The following is a 10601-nucleotide window of genomic DNA, read 5'->3' as shown; positions in this document are numbered from 1 at the left end:
TGTTTAATATGAAGATACAGCCAGCAGCTAATTAGCTTAGTTTAGCATAAAGAGTGGAAACAGGGTTAGGATTAGAAACAGGTAGCTTGGCTCTGTCCAAAGATAACAACCAAAAAACTCAACTGCACCACCACATTATACCTAGTTTGTTCAATAATAATAAAAAAATAAAAATAAATCTGGTTTTACAGGGGGAGAGCAGTGACCTCCTGGAGTCTCCACTGGTTGCCTGGCCTGAATCATGATTATATTGGGTTTTGTGTCAATATAACTGCCATATTTAACTGTCTTTTAAATATGAAGCCATAACCAGCAGCTGATTAGCTTAGCTTGGCATAAAGACTTTAAACAGGGTGAAAAACAGGAATCAGCTAGCTTGGCTCCATCAAAAAAAAAACCCAAAAAGCTCACTAATTAACACATTATATCTAGTTTGTTTAATACAAAAAAAATACTGAAGTGTAAAAACAAAAAATTGTAGTGTAGTGTAGTTGACTGGGAGCAGTGACCTCCTGGAGTCTTCACTGGTTGCCTGGCTTGAATTAATTATAGTGTTAATATTGGATTTTGCAGCATTTTGCCAATGGTTTATTGACATGTGTGTAGTTCTTTTCAGCAAATGGGAGATATCATAACCGTCAGAAATCCCAGAAATCTCAGCCTCAGAATTACAGTACAACTTGGTTGTTGACTCTCAGGTTTTTCCAAAACAGTTGCCCGTATTTACAGTTCCCAAGGAGATGTGAATGCAGCATTAACAACCCTGTGAAACTACAACTTGTCAGTTTTACACCTTAGTTTTTGTGTTTGGATTAAACAAAGATATAACATGGTGATTAGTTTAAGAGGCACAGGTAAACTGATATTTAACATTTGTAGAGAGACAGGCTCGCTGTTTCCCCCTGTTTGCAGTCTTTATGCTAAGCTAAGTTAACTGTTTCTTGCCTAAAGCACCAATCTTCCCAACTAAATAGTGGCTAGAAAGCACAAGCAAGCGTATTTCCCAAAATGTGTAACTATTGCTTTAAATCCCATTGCAATCATTTCTATTTTATAATACCATTCAATACCATTAATAGATTTTAAACTGTCAAAACGTAGTCTGTGGCAAGAAAAATTCCTTAAATAAAAGGAGCAAGTCATTTCAGGACTTTGAATGCAGAGATATTTTAGGTACCTGATTTGGAAAGATGAGAGGGAAACCTACAGCCTGTATTACTGCATTTTATTCAAGCTCCCAAGTGCCTGAAAGTTTGACTATCACACGAAAGTATATAAAAGTTTGGTTTACTGCCTGTGACTGGCAGCTTTTTGACAGTAACTCTGCTGTCCTGTCAGTAAGCCACATTGATGTGCTCCACTGTGCAGGATAAAACAAATGCTATTAAGTTGCAAATGCAGCTTCACATCGACGGCTGCTGTGGAGAAGCTTAACCAGGGGTTCTTCTCTCCTCGCCTGACTGATGCCACAGGGAGGAGAAGCTGACAGAGCTGAGTGTATCTAAGGAGTTCAGATTGGTGCGAGTTGTCAGTCAGTCTGATTGGAGTAAACAAGAACTCTGACACCAATACCAAAGCAAATGAAGCCTGCACACTTTATGTATTCATTCATTCAGTCAATGTCATGAGCAGGTGGGGAGGAAGCTACTCTACGCTCATGTTATAAACAACAAGCGAGCAACACTCAGGCATTTTCAGAACTTCAGCATGAATGTTCGTGTAGTTGTATTATAAATCATTTATCTGCGGTCGCACAAAAGTGCACAAAAAAACATTTGCCAGAGTAATTATAAACAACACAACAGCAGCTCAGGAAATGTTTTGCAAGAGTAAAACACAAAATAGAAAACTGTGACTTGACAAAACTAAATAAAACTGCAAACAAGACATAACACAAAGCAAATATGCAAAACAGAAAAGTAGTAGTTTGTGCAAACCTTTTTCAGTTGGTGAAATGTTTGTTTCCTGCTTTCATTTCTTTTTTGTCGGTTGGTGCACCATGCTTGTCCAAACTGAAATATCTCAACAACTAATAGATGCATTGCCATGAAATGTTGGATGGACATTCATGCCTCCTAGAGGATGAATCTTAATGACTTTGGTGATCTCCTGACATTTCCTGTAGCAACACCAGCAGGTTGATATTTGTGGACTTGAGTGAAATGTCTCAACAACTATTAGATGGCTTGCCATGAAATTTGGCACAGACATTGATTTCACTCACAGGGTTAATCATTAAAAAATGTAATGTGTGCAATACTATAGTTTAAGACCAAATACCTGCAAAACTTTCCCATCGGCCTCAGTTGCACTTTATGTTTATTGACAAAGGCCTCAAAGAGCAGTTAGCATGGCTGCTTCTGTTTTTGTTTTATGAAACATCCCTCTCTTGTGTTTTTGAAGTTATTTATAAAAATGTGTTCATGTTCTGCCTGTTTGTTTTGTAAAGTGTCATAATTCTGTTGTATTAAGATATTTGTTTTTCGCCATGTCACTTTTTTGTTGTTGTTTTCGGAAATTATTAGATTTTGTTTTGTTAATTAGACTGGCTTTTTTGTTCTGTTTCGTAAAATGTTGAATTTTAATTTTGTACATATATTTCTGTTTATTCATTTGTTTTGTGAGATGGTGCATTTGTATTTTTTTTTAAATATTTATGTTATGAAACCTGTGTTGTAAAATTTAGGACTTTTCTTTTGCCAGATGTGTTTTTTTGCACTTCATGGCCACCATGTTCTTCATATTTTAGACATACCCACCTGCAGGTGAGGCAGTCATATCTCCTCCACCATGTTTGATCTTTGAAGTGAACTCAGCAGTGTAACCTAGAAGTTGCTGAGTAATACTACTTCTGGGGTTCCTCGTTACTGCCAGCCCCTCACACTCTCTGTTGCAAAGTAAAGTGATAGGATGAACAAAATACTCTTGTGAAGACTGGAAACACACACACACACACACACATACACACACAGACTCATACCCACAATTATGCCTCTTCAAATTCTTAATAGCTGTTTGATTATTGGATCCATTTCTTTCATCTATATGAAATTCAACTCCTTTACTCTTTGTATGTGTGTCTGTCCATGCTGCCATTATGTAGCTCATGAGTATCTGTGAGTGGGAGCGACTCAGTGGTGTGGTATACATTACCCTCTGTTGTTAAATTCTGACCCAAGCTCACAATTATCCCCATGCATATTTCATAGACGCCCAATGACAAGAGTGCACGTATCCGTTACTGACCTGACTGCCTGAGCCTCACCTGTTCTGACCAGAGCAGAAAGATTAAGTTGGAGAGGGAAGAAGAGTAGACTGGAAGGAGAAGGAGGGTAATGAAGGGGGTGACACAATGAAAGGATTAAGTGGTAACTGAGGAGAGCAGCAGAATTGCACGAGAAGAGGTGACAAACTACTGAAACCTGTGCAAGCTGAACATGATGGATTCACAGTAACGGAGCAGATTATCTTTGGATTAAAGATGCACCAGAGCAAGCCGGTGTCTTCGGAGTCTTGTCATTGACTGGGTAACAGTGATGCATTTCTTTTCCTCATTGTGGTACAAGCTGGTTTAATAGATGGAGGAGACACACTTGGATGAATAATCCCGCGCATACAAATGACATCGACACATGCGAATCTGTTCGGGTGACATTCAGGTGAGGGCTCTTGAAAAAATGTTTAGTGAAAAAAAAAAGAATACTGATGTGATGAGATGTGAAGATGTAAGGCAGTTGTGGAGGGTGGAGTATCCTGAAAAAAACAAGTGAGTTTAATCACAGAGGCCTTTTCCACAGTGTTATTAGTGATCAATAAAGGTTCTTAAGTGATACAGGATGAGTCAAAATTATTATGCTAGTAATGTCCGTTGCTTTTTTTGCCTTCATTTTAGTTTAGTTTTCCTCAGAGCAAGCTTGTATTTTGATGTTATTAAAGTAATCTATTAATTTCTTTTAGGAAAATCTGTTTAATTCCTTCTTATAATTCAGACCACCTAATTGCTAATATCCAATCTGACATATGCCTAAAAAGACACTATCCAAAAAACACTTTTTTGAATAATACTAGATGATAAAATGTACTTGAAAAGAGCCATATTAACTTTGATCTATAGTATTTAAAGATATCAGCATTCAATATCTCAAAATTACTCAAAGATGCATTATTCTAAGCTCATATTTTGTTGTTGCCTTTGTTTCTTTTGCAGGACTCAGTGTTTCCCTGCATCTGTGTGTCCTTCCTCTCAGCTCAGCCATGTCTGAAATCTAGCAGATCTGCTTCAGAACAACACATGTATATTGCTAGTCACAATCCACAAATTATACGACATCAACCCAAACTTTAAACATACTCTGCATTTCATGACAGCTACGAGTGACTTTGAAAGTATGGATTTGCAGGTCCAGACTTTTGATGCACAGCTACCAGTCGTTGCGTCAATCTATCCGTACCTTGAGCACTGGTCATCTACATCTTTTCAAAGTCCAACCAGTCATGAAGTATTGAGCATATCATCTCTCGTCCCCTCTACAGTCCTTACACTCATGCCCCACTATAAATCTCCAGCTAATGGAAACTTTTACCCAGAGCTTCAATCTTTTACTGAAGTAACATCAGAGCCTCAACCTCCAGAAACTTCAGCTCCTCCCTCTGGTTCTTCAGAGGCCCAAGATGAAAAAACACTGACTTCACCATTTCATTTTGGTGATAATCCTCAAGACATTCAGCAGAGGAAGCCATCAGATGGTGGCCCACTGGAAGAGGGATCAGTAGGGCTCATGTTGCCCAAAGATCTCCCTCATGAGCAGCCAGGTATGGAAATAGTCAAGGGTGTTGGATCAATGTGGATTTTTGATGAAGCCCCAAAAAATCAGGCCTGACATGGATTCTGTTTTAAACCAACCAGCCCTGGCCCAAACCACTGCAGCATTTAACCCAAATGTGATCAAAATGCACATCACATATGAGTGACACCCCTATAAGGCTAAAGGTTCGTGGACACCCAAACATTACACTTAATGTTTTTGTTGAACATCTCATTCCAAAGCCTTTGAAACCTGGATGTAGGGATCTGCTCCCATTCAGCCACTAGAACTTTAGCAAGGTCAGCCACTGATGTTGACAGATCAGACCTGGTTCACAGTTGGTCTTCCAGGTCATCACAAAGTAGTTGGATGGAGTTGAGGTCAGGGCTTTGTGCAGGCTGGTCAAGTTTTGCCGCTCCAAACTCAGAGAAGCCTTTCTTTAGGGACCTAGCTTTGTGCATGGAAGGATTGTCACGTTGAAACAGGAAAGAGACTGTTTTCACTTTTTTCTGAAATGTAATTTTAATCAGAACTAAGGGGCCCAGCTCAAACCATGACAATCAAAAGTACAAAAAAGTATGTCCACATACTTTTAGCCATACAGTGCAAGCTCATACAGACTCAAACAAAAGCACATTATTGCCCTGTTAACATTAACAAAAGATACAATAGTGACAATAGTGTTAGTAATCTTAATATTTTCATGGCAATATCCACAATCTAGGGCAAGCTGACATGCTGCTAAATGTCACAGGAAGTGCTGTCAGGGCTGATGGGACAGATGTGCACTTGTTAACACAATGCATTGTTCCATGTGCTCCCATTAGAAAGTTAATTAATTGAGCCTCGTCTTTGGATCAAGGCAGAGGGAATTAAGATAATTTAGTCCAGTCTGATCATCACAGTTCACAAACACAAGTTTTGGGCATCAGCCCAGCAGGTAACTAACAAAATTAACACTTGACACACAGCTTTACACTTAAAGCATACCATGTCTGATTATCAGTATATTGGTTTTAATGTTGCTTTTGAATCAAAATTATGATGTACATCTCTAATACTCAGTCAGCTGCTAAATTCTTTAGTCTTTACAGAGTTGAATGAAAGCAGCCACATTAATTATGTACTCTCATTAGACTTGCACCACTGAAAATTTGATCAATGCCTACAGATAATTAATCCCTCTGGTTGAATTATTCAATCTCTATCTTGAAATAAAAACGCATAACCAACACGCTATAAGTGGAAAGATTTTTTTTTTTTTTAATCAGAAACTAAAAGATGAGGTCACTAAACACGAAAGCAGGTTCTTCTCCTGCACAGACAGACCTGTACATCCTGTTCCTCTGGCTATTCTTGTCTTTCCATGTGATGCTGTATATATTGTTTTTTTTTCTAGGCATCTTGTCAACAATTTTCCTTAAAGATAAGTCATTGGTACTTTCCCTAAAGGATTATCTCCATCTTACACTTCCGGAAGTGCCTGTGATTTCTTCATGCGTGCTATTTTTCAGCCTTAGAAAGCAACCTTGATCCATTGCTTCCACAAAAAAACAGAGCTATCCATATGTTCCTGTGATAGATAGAATAACATCTCTCACTTTTCTCCAAAGCACAGAGTGCTGAAGCAGCTGTTTACAGCTGCAGTAATAACATCATAACGTGGGATAGCGCTGGCATGCAATCTGTTTCATTGCTATCCGGCCTTGTGCCCTTTAATACTATTGGTCATTATATCATTTGAAGGGCTCAGGCTGTGGCGACGGATTTCTCGCACTACCCTAGATTGGATTGCATCACATCCAACAAATAGAGAAAGCAAATGATTATCTACCAATGAGAATGTTTCACCATCCCCAGAGGTTTCTTCTTGGACCTATGGTGTTAACTACCCCCCTCAGGTACATCATATGTCACTTTAATGGTGCTTTTTACCAATACCAGGTCAGTCATGTGGACAGTTTGATCTATCTAATGATAACTCATGATTTAGGAAGATTAGTTTTACTTTCAAAATGAACATTGGCACACACCATTAAGTAAACCAAAGTATCATGCAACATTGTTCTCCTCTTTTCTTCTACAAAATAAGACACTCAGCCCTAATCCATTCTGTTTATCTCTCTATAGAGGGCGTTCACATTTTTTGCAAGTTTCGCAGCCACCGTATTTGGAAGGGGAGGGTGCACACTTGGAAGGGGAGGGTGAGGGGTGGGATATTCAGTTGGTTGCAATCTGCAACCACACTACTAGATGCCATTACACACTGGTCCTTTACCAAAAACTGAACAATGGATTTACTAAAAGCTGATGCAACCCGGTCATGGGCCAAAAAGCTGAAACTCTAGGCCTTGTATATGGTTTTAATATTTATGTATTTGTTTGTTCTATGTATTTGTAGATGCAGAGTCTCAAGCCTGTTCATCACGTGATGTGTTACTGATTGTGGGCTTGCCTGTCATCATCAAACTGGTCATTACCTCTGCTCTCTTAGGTAACCGAGCTGCCTCTGTTAGCAGTCAGAATTTACTTGTATAACTAGTTTTGATGTCATAACCTAAAAAAATAATATGCCACTAAATTCTATTTATACACCAGTAGTTCATTGAATTCAATAGGGTAAAACAGAAATTGTAGACTCTTAACTGGAATACACTATTTCATTAGAATAATCTGAGCCATGCATAATCTCAGTCTTTTTCAGTTAATGGTTTATTTTAGTACAGACTGGATTTTAAATACCACCACAGTAACCATGTGCATCAGGAGGGTCTCGGCTGGTTGACAGAGAGGCAGCTGTTTATCACTGGAATACTGACCAGATCAAATCTCCTGGGGCTTAACTGTGATTATTAGTATAATGAGGATGAAAATCAAATTAAATGAAGAGAAAATCTAACTTAATTGGTTTTCCTCATTTGGTATGGCAGGTAATATGTCTTATGTGAAGATTTCTTCTGAATTTTGAATGAATTAAAATGATTTATCAGGAAAACTCAAAGGGCAGATTATTTTCACCCTTTTAAACATGTATTAGGGTCACGTCATTTGCTGAGGTTCTTATTTCACCAGAGGTGCCTCATGGACAGCATATATTGGGAGTTTCTGGCTTTGATCATTTCAGTTCTGTGATGTTTAATTCTTAACTTACTGTGCCATCTAGTCTCACTGTTTTTCTTGTCTTTTCAAATTAGTCAAGTTCCTGGTATTCCCATCTGAGCTAGAGGACTCATCGCCTCTCTGTGGTGTGATGAGGAACTGCAGTGTCACAACTCAGCCACCTTTTCTATCAAAGAATCCTGTTAACCAGACAGGGAACATCACTGCAGGTAAAAAAAACAAAAAAAAAACAAAAAAAAAAACATATCACACTGATTGATGTTTATGTAGTCTGGGTCTAATTCCCTGCTTATCTGTCTTGGACAGAAGATGATCATTATATATCCATATGACTGTCTGGCAGTCATGGCCATAAGTTATATGATATAGCCTGATCATGGACAGGGCTTTATAGGAATGTCACCTTAATCACGGAATATATGAAACTGCTGATGTGATTTTGCGGAATTTAACAATCTTTGTAGATTGTTTAGTGTTTTAAATGTGATTTTTTTCACAATCATCTCCACATATCTAGACTGTCCAATTCTGGCCAGTGATGGCCGACGGATCGTTGGGGGAACATTGGCAGCCAAGAACAAGTGGGGCTGGCAGGCCAGCATGCACTGGAAAGGGAAACATGTCTGTGGAGGTGCCATCATCTCCCCACACTGGGTCATCACTGCAGCTCACTGTTTTGTTGAGTAAGAGGTGGACATGTGGAATGAATGTAAGGAAGAGGATACATCAGTTTAGGGAGAAAACAAAGTGCAGTACATTTAGAGGGATAAAAGTTAGATCTACACTGCATATCCACAGTACTTAGTGGGAAGGCTGTAATCAACCAACCCTTGGTCAAGTCCAAGTTAATTCTATGTTCTGATCTCGTCAGGTTCAAGTTGAGAGCAGGTCAAAAAGTGAGTCAAAGCAAATTCAAGACACCAAATAAACAGTGTAATACATTTCCCATCCAGATCCAAAGTTTCTTGAACATCACCAATGCAGATCTGTCAGCAGGGACTCTGTTCAACCCTTGACTTACAGTAAGACAAAGACAGGTATTAATCAGCGCACAGTGAGGCCACTTGAACTGAACTCAGACCACACACATCTCTGTCACACTGTGTGTGTTTCTGCAGGAATGACATGCTTGAAGTGGCTCACTGGCTGGTGGTGGTGGACACAGTTAACATAGCAGACAACTCTCTGGGGAAACGTTACAGAGCACTGCAGGTGCTCTACCACCCCCGTTTCAACAGATACAACAATGACTATGATGTGGGCCTACTGCGCACCATCACTGACATTAACATGAAAGGTAAGAGGAGGTGGCCCCTTCTGTTGACAGGGCTGAGCAAAAACACATCATTTACCTACAGTCTACTTTCATGTTTTGAGATACAAAAAGTAAAATGGATAAAGTTTTCTTTTAAAGGCTTATACTGTTAATGCTAATAATAATAATAAGAAGAAGAATTATTATTATTATTATTATAACTTCATTTGTATAGCACATTTCATACAAAATGCAGCTCAAAGTGCTTCACATTAAAGAGATAAAAAACAAAAGAGAGACATTAAGAACATTAAACAGGAATACATGCGTATAATAAAAGGAGGGAAATAAGAAAAACAGAAAACAGTGTATTGCATTAAAAGAGAGGACAAGAATAGCTTAAAAAGGAAACAGCTAAAAATCTTAAGTAAAAGACATAATCAATCATGAAAAAGAATAAAAATGCCTTAAAATGGAGTAAATTGTCTTAAAGATGGTGGGATATGGTGCAAAAGAAATGGTGCAAAAACCATGCTATAGAAAGGCTAGGTTAAAAAGATATGTTTTTAGGTGTCATTTAAAGCTTTCAACCAAGCCTGCTTCTCTAACGTCTTTAGGTAATGTGTTCCATAATTTTGGAGCATAAGCGAAGAAAGCTGCATCTCCAATTTTCTTTTGGGTAGGCTTATGGGTATCAATCAAGCCTGCAGTAGAAGATCTAAGGGCTCATGAGCAAACATAAAGCAACAGGGAGTCTATGATGTAGCTTGGCCCTAACCCACTGAGAGCTTTATAAACAAGTAAGAGTACTTTAAAATCGATTCTGGAAGACACAGGGAGCCTGTGTAGTCTAGCCAAGACTGGAGTGATGTGTTTTCTCTTTTTTGTTTTTGTTAACAGTCTAGCCACGGAGTTCTGAATAAGCTGTAATCTTTCAATCGACCTTTTAGAAAGACCTGTAAAAAGTGCATTGACCATACATAGACCACCATGCTACTGTGCATATTGTGTGGGTCACACAATGCAGAAGCAAACCCGGAAACTAGAAACTTTTGTGCCAGGTGAACAATTCTTATTGGATTGAATGGGCGCCGTTCCCCGGTATCCAGCTTTTATATACATCCATGGGGTTAACACTCCTGTCCCCTGACCAAGGCACAGGCAAAAGATTCGATGCATCCTAGACTATTTTAAAGTACATATTCTTAATATGTGTGCTAGAAATGTAAACACCAGCCAGCTATGTATATACAGATACAAAATTTTGCAGTTCTAAATATGTTTTTCAACTGTATCTGGTTAAATACAGCTGATCTGTGTTGGCTCTTAATTTCATTGCAGTGCTACAGTATCTCTCTGTAGGGGAACTTGGCTAGAAAAAAACTGAGTTTACTATATATGGTTATGCAATGTAATAGCCT

Source organism: Thunnus thynnus, chromosome 10, assembly GCF_963924715.1.
Source record: "Thunnus thynnus chromosome 10, fThuThy2.1, whole genome shotgun sequence".
In the NCBI taxonomy this organism is placed as follows: domain Eukaryota; kingdom Metazoa; phylum Chordata; class Actinopteri; order Scombriformes; family Scombridae; genus Thunnus; species Thunnus thynnus.
The sequence above is the reverse complement of the archived record's forward strand: the minus strand, read 5'-3'. Positions refer to the sequence as shown.